Below are 13667 nucleotides of genomic sequence, written 5' to 3' on the forward strand. Positions count from 1 at the left end.
ATAAATAGTCTTTATATTACCTTGTGGTCTTAAACTAGTTCTGATAAAGTTCAAGATCATTCTTATAACTGTTCAGGAAAGGTCAAATTTTGTATATTTTTTTTGGTATCTAGTTTTGAAAATGAAAAATAGATTATTATCAAATTTAAATATTTTAGACAACTCTAGTGCCAATGCCACACCATCAGAAAACCACTTTAATGAAGACTAGCAGTCGACAGTTTCCTTGTTGTGCAGTAGATCATCTTTGAGGTGTTTGACGTGTGTCTTTGTCTAATGGCGTCAGTCGGGGTTTCTGAGATTTAGTGCTTCTTTTAATGGACTTCCTGACATGAAGGTGACACTCCGATTTCCACTTGTGGCTTGTTTTCTTGCCCGTCCACTGACCACAAAGAGCTAAAGTCAATGACGATACGGCTAATGATGAGTTTGTCAAATGAATGTTTTCTATAGTTCATTGTGGAGCCTCGGTGGTAAATACTGTCATTAGCCTTGTAACAATAACAGCTGTTATAGTCACAGAGGCTGGACTTTGATGGTTTGGACAGAGGAACACGAGGAAGAAGGATCACGTTTATTCAGGAGATTGTTTCAGATGCAGGCAGGTATTTGAAGGGAACACACAAAAGGAAAAGGACAGAAATATAATAACATGCAAACATAATATTGCCTGAAATGTTGACAGTTACAACGGCCTGTCACAATTCACAATTTTGAAGTGTGGTATTTCTACAAAAAAAATATTATGATGAAAGATAATAATGAAAATGCTTTCTGCAATTTTCACAATATTGCAACATAATCACAGGAAACCCTTCAGTAAATGTAAATGAATGAAACGGTTTCTTAGCATTATTGTATTAGAAGTTACTTATTCAACCCTCTACGGCTCAGATCTTGTGGCTACTGGTCTTTGAAGTAAAGTTTGTTGTTGTCATGTTTAATGTTTGATAAAAATAAATGAATAAATATTCAGAGAGCGAGTAATTGGAATTTTTAATACAAAAACATAAAACAGTGGAAGCGCACTCAAGACTAACGGTTTTGTTCCATTCCTCAATATATTCTTGGATGTCTTTAATTGGATGGAATACAAAGCCAGTGTATTGACTCATCTTTTTCCTATTTACACAATCAGAATGGTGTTGATGATTTAATGCATCTTTAGCTACTGTCACTGGCCAGCTACAGTAGCAAGTCATGTAATCAACGGCTATTGTATTAAGACAGTGTAAAGCAAGTGTTATTTTTCAACAGCATATGCTTCTTTTGAATGCCAAATGACTTGAAACCGTTGCCAAAACTCACACGTACCCACACACGGCAGTACAGTCACACCATGTCACCGCAATCTGGGCTCCTGTGACTTTTTCATAAACTCTGCGAAATCACCATTATTTTTGAAGCTCTCATATGTATTGCTGTATGTAAAATCTCTCAGTTTTTCTTGCCTTTCTGCCAGTGTTTCCGTGTCAGAGGCGATTAATCTCAGAGTGCATGCTGCTTTGCTCTGCCTGTTGACCATTTCCTGGCGACTGGATGATGAATAGCCTTATTTCAGCACATAACCACAGCACTTGTCTCCCAAGGAAGAAGGAGGCCACAAAGGAAACAACATTTGCTCCCTTACACTAGTTGTATAGATACAGATACCTTTGGAAAAAACGCAATTTGTCCAGAGCCGCACATTATATTGTTAAAAGTATCAATATTGCAATTTTGAGGGACACTGTATTCTATATTGTTACAAATTCAATATTAACAGACATTTTTAATAGAAATGTTGAAATTGGCTGATTTTATTAAGGATTTTCCTATTTTAGTCAAGATTAGCCTTGGTTTTGTCTCTGATAAGTTTTAATTTTGACTAATACGTCAATGTTTTGAAATTACAGAAATAATTGTGTCAAAAAGTTCATTAAAATTCCGCAATTTTATCGATTTTGCAATAACCATATCGTAGTTAGTTTGCAATATTGTTTAACTCTAAATCTGTACACATTTCAAATAAATAAACACAATATATACATTACTCTTGAATAGTTTAAACAGTTAATTTACTTCATGTAAGACCTTTTTAAAATTCTACTCTAACTATTAACATTTTAAAATATGCTATTTTGCCATCTTTTTTTATTAAAGCTAAATGGTCTGCCAATGTAGAAAGATATTTTCGTAGCATGACATAATTAATCTGGAAATCATTTTAAAAGTGATCATGAATATTTTATCAATCAAATAATGTAATGTAGTCCAAAACCAATGTTAAAATTCAGAATTCAAGTCAATGATAATTTTTGCAGTGGCTACAAAGTGAAAACATTCCTTTACTGTAATACTGAATCTTTTATATTGGTGTTTATGCTGTGTCATTGCAATAAAATGAGGCAATTACCACTCAACTGCTACCAGGTAGGACATTGAAATTGATTTGATGCGGCCACTTTATATTTAGCAAAGATGTATCGGCTGTCGAGCTCTGGCCTGGTGCGCTTCTGAATTAAATAAGACCTCTGCTTGGATTATAGAAGGTCATAGTGCCGTGTCCGCTAAATATTGTCGAACCACACTTTTCTGAGGGTATTTTCAATTAGGAATAAACAACACAGCAATGCCGCCTCGTGCTTCATGCAGGAATCCGACAAGGATAACGATTTTCTGGCATTTTGTTTAAAAGCGTGCTGTGCTATAGAAATATTTAACATTTTTATTCACCAACATTTTGAAAAGCATTGGCTGAGAATTTGTACTACAGAAAAGGCTCAGGTGTATGAATTATAACATTATACATATATAAACTGCCAAGCAAGATACATTCAGTGACGTATGCTTTAATTAAACACTTTAAACTGTACTTCTTGTATTAAGTTACTCGTAAACGTCGCATAACTATTTCCAATGTCAATGTACATTCTTGGCTTTTTTAACAGCTAAGGTAGTCTTGACCAAGCTGGGCCAACGAAAATGGGTCTCCGAACGCTGCACTGTGAGCCCTCTACTCCTAACAGCGCCATTTTGGGTCAACAACGGAAGATGCATTTTCCTACAGGGACAATAGAGTGCGCCTTAAACTTAACCTGGTTTTAATTGCTTACGCTAACAATTGAAATTGAAATTTCAATTGAAATTTCAATTGTTAGCGTAAGCAATTAAAACCAGAAAGTGCTCGTGCGTGATAATTTCCTAACTGATTAAATTGCCTTCACTACTAAGCAGCTCTCTCTGTTAGCGCCGTGTTGACAATAGCCACGCTGCAGTGTTTCCTTCCCAAACAGCTTCACTCGCCACTGTTGCCTGCAGATAACACCAAATCCAAGTATTCAAATAGACAGTGGAGAAGCGCTTGCTACAAATGAACATAGTTTTTGCAAGCAAGATTGTAGTTGCTTCTCTGATGGAGATCTACAGGAAGCGAAGCCTGAACAATCTCAATCATGAAAGACATAGAGCCTGTTTTGACTTTTGCCATGGGGAAAGTAAATGTAAATGTGCATAAGCTGCAGATCCAGTATGCTAAACTGCTTCTTTGTTCAAGACGTGAGATTGTTAAATGAACAGTGAGTGAACTGCACGACGCTGATGTGTGTGGTTCTGTATGTGTGCACTGCCTGATCTGTTGTAGCTTGGAATTGTAATAGGGTTTAAGGCTTTAGGGTTAGGCTTGACAAATAATTTTAGTAATTACTTTTTAATTACATTTGCTAGTTTTGCACTGCTGGGAATAAAGTGATCTTATCAGTGTTGGGAAAAATACTGCGAACATGTATTTAACTACAGAATACTGAATACCTGCAATAAAATATCTCTTGTAACATATTCTGTTACATGGTTAAATCAGAGTACTATATTCTGAATATTTTGAATACTTTCTCTTAAATGTATGTAAACTATAATATAGAGGAAAAAAATATGACATAGGATGTATTTAATGTATTGCTTACATTTTAAGAAAGTAACTGTATTCTGAATACCTTGAAATTAAAGAATAATTGTTCCAGAATACTCAACATTAGTATTTTGATTATGTATTTCCAGAATTCAGTTGCTTCTGAATACTGTCTTTTATTTGACTTTCCTTTTAAGCTTATTTCAGATTTCCCTTAACAAGCCATTCAAAGGGAGTTATTAGCGGCAGATGTAACTGTCTTTATGCTTTATGTAACAGCATAAAGAAGCTAAAGTGTCATCAGTTACTTTTCCTGCTGACTGTAAAAGTCTCCCATAGTCAGCGATCTGTCATGTAGGCAGCCTCCCATCATGCAATTCAACAATCTGGGAGTGTGCAAGGGCCAACATCGAAACAAACGACTCCCTGCTACTCGATTTATGCCGCAGTGAATAGCACAAATTACTAAACTCTCTAATGACATATTTTGCCACAACATATCACCTAATAACCTGCTATTTATAAGATTATATTTATAGAAAGCCTTTTGTAATAGCCTTTGAATTACTTTACTAATCCTTTTCAGTGGAAGTCATTCAGGTAGGGTTCAGAGCAAAAACGAAAAACACAGTTCCCCAATCCGTTTGGCTTGGGAACTGAAAAAGTCTCTTGGAAATCTTTTCTACTAATTATTTAATTAAGATTTTGTTGCCCGTAGGCTTTATTAATACAGGAGAGGAAAGTGTGAAATGGGGGATGAGAGAGAAGGGAGGACATGCTCACAACATTGCGGCCGGCAGCACTTGGAGCCTGGCATATGTGTGTTGTGACTTAACCACTCCACCACCGGGCAGCACGCTAATTTAAAATAAAATACTCATTCATCTGGTTAGTTGGGGATTATAACTGAATACAAGAATTTTACACTGGAAGCAAAACATCTTCAACTAAACTTAATCCTTTTTGACTAATTTAAGATTCTTGCTTTTCTAATCCTCCATATTTTCCTCTCCACATGTGCAGCGCCTGACAGCTCTGCTCGTGTGTATTTGCTGAATCAAACAGACTCGTGTACTCTCCCGTATTTACCCACACATTCATTAATATGGGCGTCTTGTATGCTGTCACGGTGGCCATTTCTTTAATTATGTTTGTCTGTCTCCTTTGCTCCATGTTAAACCCCTGCATTGCACCACTGCCAGGGAGATTGAAGCAGGCACAGCCCTTTTCCCCTCCAAAGCTTCCATCCGGTAACAATAGACAGGATTAAACTGGGCCCAGATGCTCGCTCGCCATGTGGAATATCCTCCTCCACGACTTGCACACGCACATCTTTCAGTGTTCATACGCCACGCACCACAGAGCTCGGGACAACCCCAAAACTATTCCGCCTCCTCCTGCTCTCTTTCGCTCTCCCTCTCTTTTTCTTTTCCACTCGCTCAATCTTTCCTCTCTCACTCCCTCTCCTCCTTTTCGCTCTTCTCTCATCTCTCTTGCTCCTTCTCTTTCTTTCTCTCACTCTTTCCTTCACTATCACTCTCTACCCTCCATCACTTCTTCACTCTCTTCCCTGTCTCTCTTTCTTTCTTCATCTCTTTCTCCTCTCTTTTTTGTCACCCTCTCTCCTTTCCCCACCCTAGTCCCGCTCTCTGTCTCTTCTTTTTCCTCTTTTTTCTTCTCTCTCTCACACACACCCTCTCTCCTTCACAATTTTTCTTTCACTCTCTCTATCTCTCTGTGCCCCTCTAGCAACTCCGCATTTTCTGCCTTCTCTCACTTTCTTTCTTTTTCTCTTCCCTCTATATCTACCTGCCTCCCTCACTCTCTCCATCATCCCCCCTCACTCTTTTCTCTCCCCATGTTGCCTTGCCTCAGAGAGAGAGAGAGAAAGAAAGAGAGCAGCAGCAGTGATGGAGGACCACATGTCAAAGAAAAAGACAAATGCTAAAAAGATGTATAGAAGGGGAGAGCGGAGAACAGAAACATCGGATCCTTTGGGGGCTCAACTATTCTGAGCTGTCTGAAAAGCTGCTGCTGTCTGGTACAGAAATGTGAAGCTGTGTACTTTGTGGCAGAGGGACTTTTCCCCTTGTTTTGGGCTCAAGAGACAATGATAGGTCACATGGTCTAAATGTCATTTTTGTTGAGGAACTGTATCGAGTTATCTTTTAGAGCTGATTATTTACTGCATCATTACTGACAGAATCCATACAAAACTGAATGTATCACAATATTCCTTTTGTGTTTTTCGCAGAACTTCAAATTGAAGTGCACCTTAAAAGTCTCCCATCATTTAAAATAATTTTAACAATTTGAAAAGTTTACCATTTTTGTTTGTGGTTGTGACCGGTAACTGGTAGAGGTTTAAATGTCAGGACATAAAATCTGATTAAATTTGAGCTAATGTTTTATTATAAAGACAAACATTAAATAATGCACAAAATGTGGTATTTTAAAATGATTGATCACAGAAATGATCAGCTTTTAAGACTATTGTTACACTGTAAAACTACGATTAAAAGTAGGGTTTTGGAAAATATACTGAAGTCACTGGAGTAAATGTTACTACCCACCTCTGGTAAATTTGCATTTTAAATAGATAGATAATATATTGTCATTCTACGAAACTTAAACATAAAACAAAACTTGGATAAAGCAAAACTCTCATTCATATAATTAAAAACACATTGATTGCGTCAGGCCTTTAATTTGTATTTTGGTTTGGCTTTTAAATTAATACGTTTCAATGATCTTAATGATTAAATTGGTAATGAATTAAATTAAATATAAAGTTTTTGTTAGTAGTAGTGAGTATGGAAAAAAAGCAAAAACAATTTCAATCGAAACGAGTGAAAGAGTGAGACTCACTGCCTCGGAATGGACTGTCTCTGTTGCTGTGGGTTTTGTCCCTATTGAATGAATAACCAACCATTGTCCAGGGAGTTGTCCTTCTAAGGTGAGTTGCTGTATCCAATTACCTATTACTTCTAACTAGAGTAAGCTAAAGAAGAGGGCTTGAAAGACTCAATGCCATGAGCTGTCCATGGTGCTGGAGTGTATGTTTTCTCTCTGTGATTTGACCAGTACAATGCAAAGTGCTCCGAGTGGTAACAATGTCATGCTGTTGCCCAACATGTTATTGGCTAATTGCAGCATGATTCACTGAGCTAATGGAATCAGGGGCCTTTATTTGAAAACCTTCATTTTTCTGCTGTGTACTCTCTCCCTTGGGGACATAAATAGGTAGAGGAAAGATCCAATTATGTTCACCAAGAGGCAGTTCCCTTTTAACGTGATTGTATCTGAGAATCTGCACATCAGGCCCGCCGGCTCTGTCAGCTCGCCAATTTATGATATTCTCCCATTTCTTTTCTTTCTTTCTGTGTTTTGGAGCAAAGCGTTGACCTTTTAGTTGTCCTCGCGGTGTGACATTTATTTCCATGATTATTTCTGCTCTTGGTGTTACTCAACAAGACCTCTTAAAGTTTCCCAAGCTAATCAGGCCTGATTAGAGGCGTGTGTGCTATGGTGAAGCAGGGATAAGGTATTTGTCATCTTGGAGGCCGCTGATGCTCAGGTGGAATCATCTTTGACTTACTTTTCTCACAAATCTAGGTTGCTTTTGTTATCAGCCCTACTAATAGTAAAATTGTTTGACAAATTTTTTTAATCTCACAATTCAAACTGAGATTATACCATTACTATAGGAAACTCCTTTGTGTTTTGCAAAAAGGAGGTCAGAAAAATTATTTGAATAATATCCGTCAAATCTCAAAACTATCCTGCCTAGCAAAACTCTTGGAGAAGCTAACTATTATCATCAAGTAATCAGTTATTATTTGTACATTCTTTAAACCATTTAAAAGCATGCTATTTTTTTTTTTTTAAAATAAATGTTATAGTTCATAGTAATAAACAAATAACAAATAAGGAGTTTCTGCTTAAAATTACACATATTAATCTTAATTTCACATAAGTACTTACCCATCCAAGGGTCATTCTCAATCTTTCATTTTGTCTTAAATTGTAAAAAATAAATGCACATTCTGTACTTTAAACCTCTATAAACATGGACTAAATGCTTACTTAAAATGTGAAACGCTGTGCTCTGATCCTTCAAAAAATAAATTGCAAATGGAATCACAGTTGTAATTACCTGTTAGAAAATTAGCTATTTGTCCATAATTGTCCAGCTAAACTGTGTATTTGTTTGCGCTTTGTTTGTTTGCTCCCTGGGGGACATCTTTTTTCCTTGTGTATTTTATTGCCAGAATTCATCATTAGCCATCGTCTTGCTGGAGTTGGCGGTAAGATAGAAAAGGTCACCTCTAACAAACTTATCAATCTTTCATTCTTTCCAAAGTCAAGCCACTTTTTAATTTTCAAACACGTCAGCCACAACTCCACAACTTCCAGTCTTTAGTGAGTTGTTTTTGTCATTGGATTTAGAATTAGAGTGGGTCTTTCTTTCCCTCTGCAGATTTCGTGTGATACAATTAAATTAACGCTATTATGTCTGGTGAATCATGAAATGGAATGTTTTGTCAAGATTGAGGTCGAAACTCAACCACAAATAGAATACATTTAAGTCCTTATTGTCTAACATGCTCAATCATGATGCAAGTGTAATCAATTAATCGCCTTTATGGCCTTCTGTAGTAACACTATCAACCTCTAGATTTAAAACTACACCGGAAATTAAACTGCCTCATTCATTGAATGGGCTTATCTTTTCTTTTTCTTTTGAAGAATCATTGTGATTATGGTTCAAGTTCATAGATTGTTATGCGTGGTGACATGGGCTGCAACCGTCGACCAGTCTCTAGTGTGACCATTAAGACTCTTTAGACCCCGCACTCTAATGGTGTCTATATCTGTGTGTGAAGGTAGATTTTATTGCATGTGTAAATAGTATGCCTGGATGCACTTTCTGGGTTCAACCCATTGTCATGTCTGTGTTTTGTCAAATGTTTTTGGATTGTTCTTTTCCCTGCCAGAGGACTGCAGATGTAAATTAGCCTAAGGCTAACTCTAGTACAATGCATTAAATTGCAACATTTATGTTCTAATTGTACAGGGTCCTGTTTAAAAATAAATAAACAAAATAAATTCAAATTCTTTTTTTTATTAGTGTTCTAGTCAAACCATTATTTCTATTGTACATTGTAAGTTGAGCCTTTTTATATCAACCCTCTAGGGAAAGAATGTTTACAAATAATGTGTATTATTGATGAAAATGTGAAATAGTTTATTCTTTTTTTTATTTAAAGGCGCAATGGACGATTTTTCAGCGATTTGAGAACGCAGGCGGAAGTGCGCATGCGCACTCCCCTGTGTGGACTGATACAACACACACGTGCGTTTGTTTATTAGCGCAACGGATCGCATCGCATCTCTCGTCTCCCGTAGATTTCCGTCCACTTCTTCGTCAGCTCGAACTGTCTTTCTCCGTCTTCATTTTGCCCCGTACACTGAGGGAACTATATTATGATAGATCCATGCGCTTAGGCACGCGGAAACGTGGGGACGAACCGCACGCGGCTGCAGGTGAGCAGTAGGTGCGTTTTATGATTGATACGTGGCAGGACTAAACGGCAGTCCACGCCACGAGGAAATAAGACTTAGATTTGTGCCAAAAAAATCATCCATTCAACCTTTAATAATGAATTTAATAAAAAGCTCTCTTTTTGTATCTGTTTTAAAATCTGTATGATGATAAAATAAAGGTTAAAGGTGCCATAACATGCTTTTTTTCACGTTTGGTAGTCTATCCTAAGTGTATAATTGATAATAATAATAAGGGTTGTGCAACACCCTTAACATAATAGTTAAGAAATATCACCCAGACCTTGGATCCCCTCACCAACCCGGAAATGCAGACGGCTTGGTTTGATATTCGCCCCCACCCTTGTGAAGAGCGATCTGGCTCCCCCGCCCAACCCGTGACGTAGTCTCAGAGAGCGTGTGTGCCCCGCCCACCCGTGACGTAGTCTCCGTGTGTGCCCCACAGCTGTCAGCTCCGCCGTGCGCCGCCCCGCAGACGCGTGCCTGTGGTTATGACGCGGTCTTGCAGCCACCGCCCGTCAGTTTGGAGATTCGAGGAAAGGAGATAGTCTGTAATATAGCTAAACACTGCAGGAATCAATCAAAAAAACACTCTGGGTACATATATGAAGCACAAATAGCAATGTAAGAAGGTTAAAAGCTCTGAAAAGTCGATTTTGCATGTTATGGGACCTTTAATAAATAAATAAATACATACATAAAATAAGAAGTTATCTCTACTTATTGCCAGTTTAACTATTTCACAGTTCAGAATGCATATACTTTGAATTTGCTGCTTTTCCTCTTAGTTATTTTCAGAATATCGGACTACCTTGTGTGTCTATGAAAAATATAAATGTGATCTGTAATACATTTGAACTTCTTGGCCTTTCTGCAGTGCAAACCTGTTCTCTGTTTGCCACACCCGCACTGCACAAGCTGGATGTATAGAAACCTACATTAGGTGCTGAAAGCGTGATGCGTCATCCATCACAGGGGACCATTAGTGTGGTACTCTGCTAATGACAATAAATTAATCCAATAACTGGTGAGCTGTGTACTGCTCCAGATCGTTGTCAGTGATAATTCATTTGCAGTGCGGCACCGTGGATCAAATAATTCAGCTCCGGGCATCTATCAGCTTGTTTATGTAACAGTCCGACAGCTGTCAATATTGTTCTTTCAGCTCGAAATGATGTTCTGCAGTTTCATTGTTTTGAAGTGACACTAACGAATTACAATTGTATTTTCATATTGTTTTGTCTTGCACGTACGGGTGAAACAAAATTACTTTTCTATCATGATTGGCCAGTGATTCTCAAAATGTTTTTACCTAGGTGCCATCACATATTCAATTTGTGAAATTTTAATTTGTGAAAAGTAATTGACAAAATCATTCCAATAACAAAAGAGATAATAACTTTTCTAGTTGAGAGTGTACCACCTGCTTATATGCTCTATATTGCTTTGACTGGAATGTTAAAGTTGTCAATTTGTATTTATCTCCATTATGGTGATGCTACTAGGCTGAGTTTCAGGTCTGATCTGTGGAGAGGCGAGTTCGCTCACAGTGCAATAACATTTTTGAAAGTTTTTTTTTTTTAAGTGACAAAGATGTGTTTAATGCCATACTGCGGAACCTTCCAGGCAGAGCAAATAAACGTAACATTGTGTACTTTTAATACTAATGATAATAAAAAAAAAGGACTTACCCAGTTCTTTACTCAGACTAAATTATAACAAACATACATTATAGCAGGTTGTCGATGTACAGTAATGCCTCAAAACTACACCAGGACTAAAACTTTGCTGGGTCTAAACCGGGTAAAAGAATGCGCCACAATTTTACAATTTGAGAAACACTGTGGAAATCAATTGCATCACTTCAAGAAACTTCTGTTCGAATAAGTCTGTTTTTTTTTTATCTTGCAGATTCTTTGACCAAACTGGGCACACTGTGATAACCTCCTGCCACATTTTGACATTCAGGACTCGGCTGTAAGTACCAAACTTTGCATAATATTAGTAGTCTCAGTAGCAGATGTGTTAAGATCTTCTTGACTGACGACGGAGAGTGCTGCCCTGTGTCACCGCCTTGGCCATCCTCTTTAGGAAAAGACAGATCACTGCACACACTGTAACATGTTCCCATCCTGCAGCCAATGCCCTTCTCCTAAATGTCAAGCGCTTCTGGTCCAATCTAACAACCAGGCTGGCTCTGTCCCTTCACTGTTCACTGGCCGCAAAGTCAGGATGGCAATTTGTCTGTGGTCTTCTCAGCATTCAAACTGAAGTTGGCATTGGGGCTCTGCGATATGACAATAAAAGTCAAATTGTGATATGGTATGATTTGTGCTATTTAGTGCAATGCAGCTCATTACTCAAACAAATAACAATGACCGTCCGACTATTGGTCAGCCTTCATCATGCTCTGACACTGGCAGTGATAGACATGGGGCTTAATCGACTATATTGATTCTTTATATTGTACAATGTGACTTTTAAAATACATTATCATCCAAATAGAGTTTGAAATATGGTGATTGAAGTCCTCTAGATAGAGAATATTTACAAATGAAGTGGATTATTGAGGAAAATCACAAATAGTTGACCTTTTGATTTAATATTGGTGGTGTATTTGTTAAAAAAAAATCAAAACAATCTTTGTTTGTGTTTTAGAGCCTGTGTAGTCCAAATTATGATTACAACTATCAAAATACGATGACTATGATTATTATCTATTATTAGCTGACTGGTCACGATTAGTATATTAACTAATTGACATCGACTTTAGCCAATCATATTAAAGCGTTTCCAAAAACATGTATATAGCATTAGCTTGCACTTGAATTCAATATAACATATCATAACCTTAACTCATCATATATTCAGTGTTCAGTCATAGCATTCTAAATGGAATATTGTGCAAAAGTAAATTCAGTTCAGTAGTTGGATCAAAAGACATATCATGAAAAAAACAACATAATTTCAGTGATTTAACATGGACAAACCGTTGTTAAACACAATTCAATAGATACAGTAAGTGAATTTGAAGTGTTTGTTTTCATGCTTAAGGCTTACAGTTAATGAATGCAAATTAAGTAGTTCATAAAATTAGAATCTTTCTTCTCCTTTTCCATTCCCAACCTAAATGGATATAACCCTCTGTATTAATTTAGTCTTAAGTCCTGGACAAGAAGTATGATGGTATTTGACTTGACACTGCTGTTGTGACCTTGGGCAATACCCTTCACCCATTTCTATGAATGAATGCAGTCTGTGCGTGAGTGAACTATGCTGCTCCGCAGGACCTGTGTGAATGTAAATGCAATGCAAAGCGCTTTGAAAGATTCTCTGAACACAAACCATCATTATTACATTAACAATCATAATTATGTACACAAACAAAAGTGTTATTTAGCCACAATCGCTGCTTTACTAGTTCTGCTGTTTGCTTTGCACTTCTGGTTTCTTAATCCCACAATAATTCACTTAATTTCCTCGTGCCTCCAGTTGCTCAATAATAATTTGCCAGGGTACATTCTGTCATCATTTGAATCAATTATGAATGAGAGCAGGCGTGCCATGCCACAGAAGATCCTAAACAGATGATTATGTAATTGCATGTTTATGGGTCCTCTGCCGCATGTGAGTCTTAAATGTTGTGCTTAGGGCATCCCCGGCTCAATCATCTGTTCTTGAAAAGCCGTGTATGTGCTTCTCCTGCCATGACGAGGAGGAGCGGACTCTCACTGCGGTACATAGGAGCGATAAACATTGTAGTGGAGACGCAGGGCCAGTCCATTTTGAGGGACGATGTAGTGTTTAAGTGCTTACTTGGAATAATTTGCTGGAGTGAGGGAGGTTGTGCTGCTCAAGCTCTAAATGGATGAAATCGGCTGTGTTCGTGTGATGTCGGGGCATTCTTAGGAGCCTATAATTTAAAAAAGGAAGTGAATTACATTATTTTGAATGGTGAAGGACATTGTAGAGTTGGCTGTTCAGATGTGTTGTCCTAGTTTTGTGGGGCGTACTTCTGTAATTACTGGTCATTTCCATGTGAAAGAAAACTGGCACAAAGTTAAATGTCTTCTATGATAGCACAAATTAACTTAGATAAAATCGTTTTTTGCAGTAGAGTCTCATCCATCAAGATTCCACATTCAAATACAAAACTCCTATGGAAGGGTTAGGCTGGGATGCTATTGTTGAAAGAAAAAGCCTTAGGGAGATTGAA

General features: G+C 37.5%; 2 protein-coding genes across 3 annotated transcripts in view; both read left to right on the top strand.

Moving 5' to 3' along the window:
- oard1 (O-acyl-ADP-ribose deacylase 1) overlaps positions 1 to 2062 on the top strand; it is a 33745-nt gene extending 31683 nt beyond the window's left edge. The window contains exon 6 of the mRNA XM_072449134.1: positions 2053 to 2062. The gene's annotated coding sequence lies outside the window, so the exon portion shown is untranslated. The remainder of the gene's footprint in view (positions 1 to 2052) is intronic.
- The window catches only part of LOC140362870 (synaptotagmin-2-like), a 76473-nt gene that overhangs the window by 28601 nt on the left and 34205 nt on the right, over positions 1 to 13667 (top strand). For both annotated transcript variants that reach the window (XM_072449131.1, XM_072449133.1), the window contains exon 2: positions 11363 to 11428. The gene's annotated coding sequence lies outside the window, so the exon portion shown is untranslated. The remainder of the gene's footprint in view (positions 1 to 11362; positions 11429 to 13667) is intronic.

The sequence above is a fragment of the Eucyclogobius newberryi genome, unplaced genomic scaffold (assembly GCF_026437365.1).
Source record: "Eucyclogobius newberryi isolate DKJ021-1_F unplaced genomic scaffold, fEucNew1.0.hap1 SCAF_17, whole genome shotgun sequence".
Taxonomy (NCBI): Eukaryota; Metazoa; Chordata; class Actinopteri; order Gobiiformes; family Gobiidae; genus Eucyclogobius; species Eucyclogobius newberryi.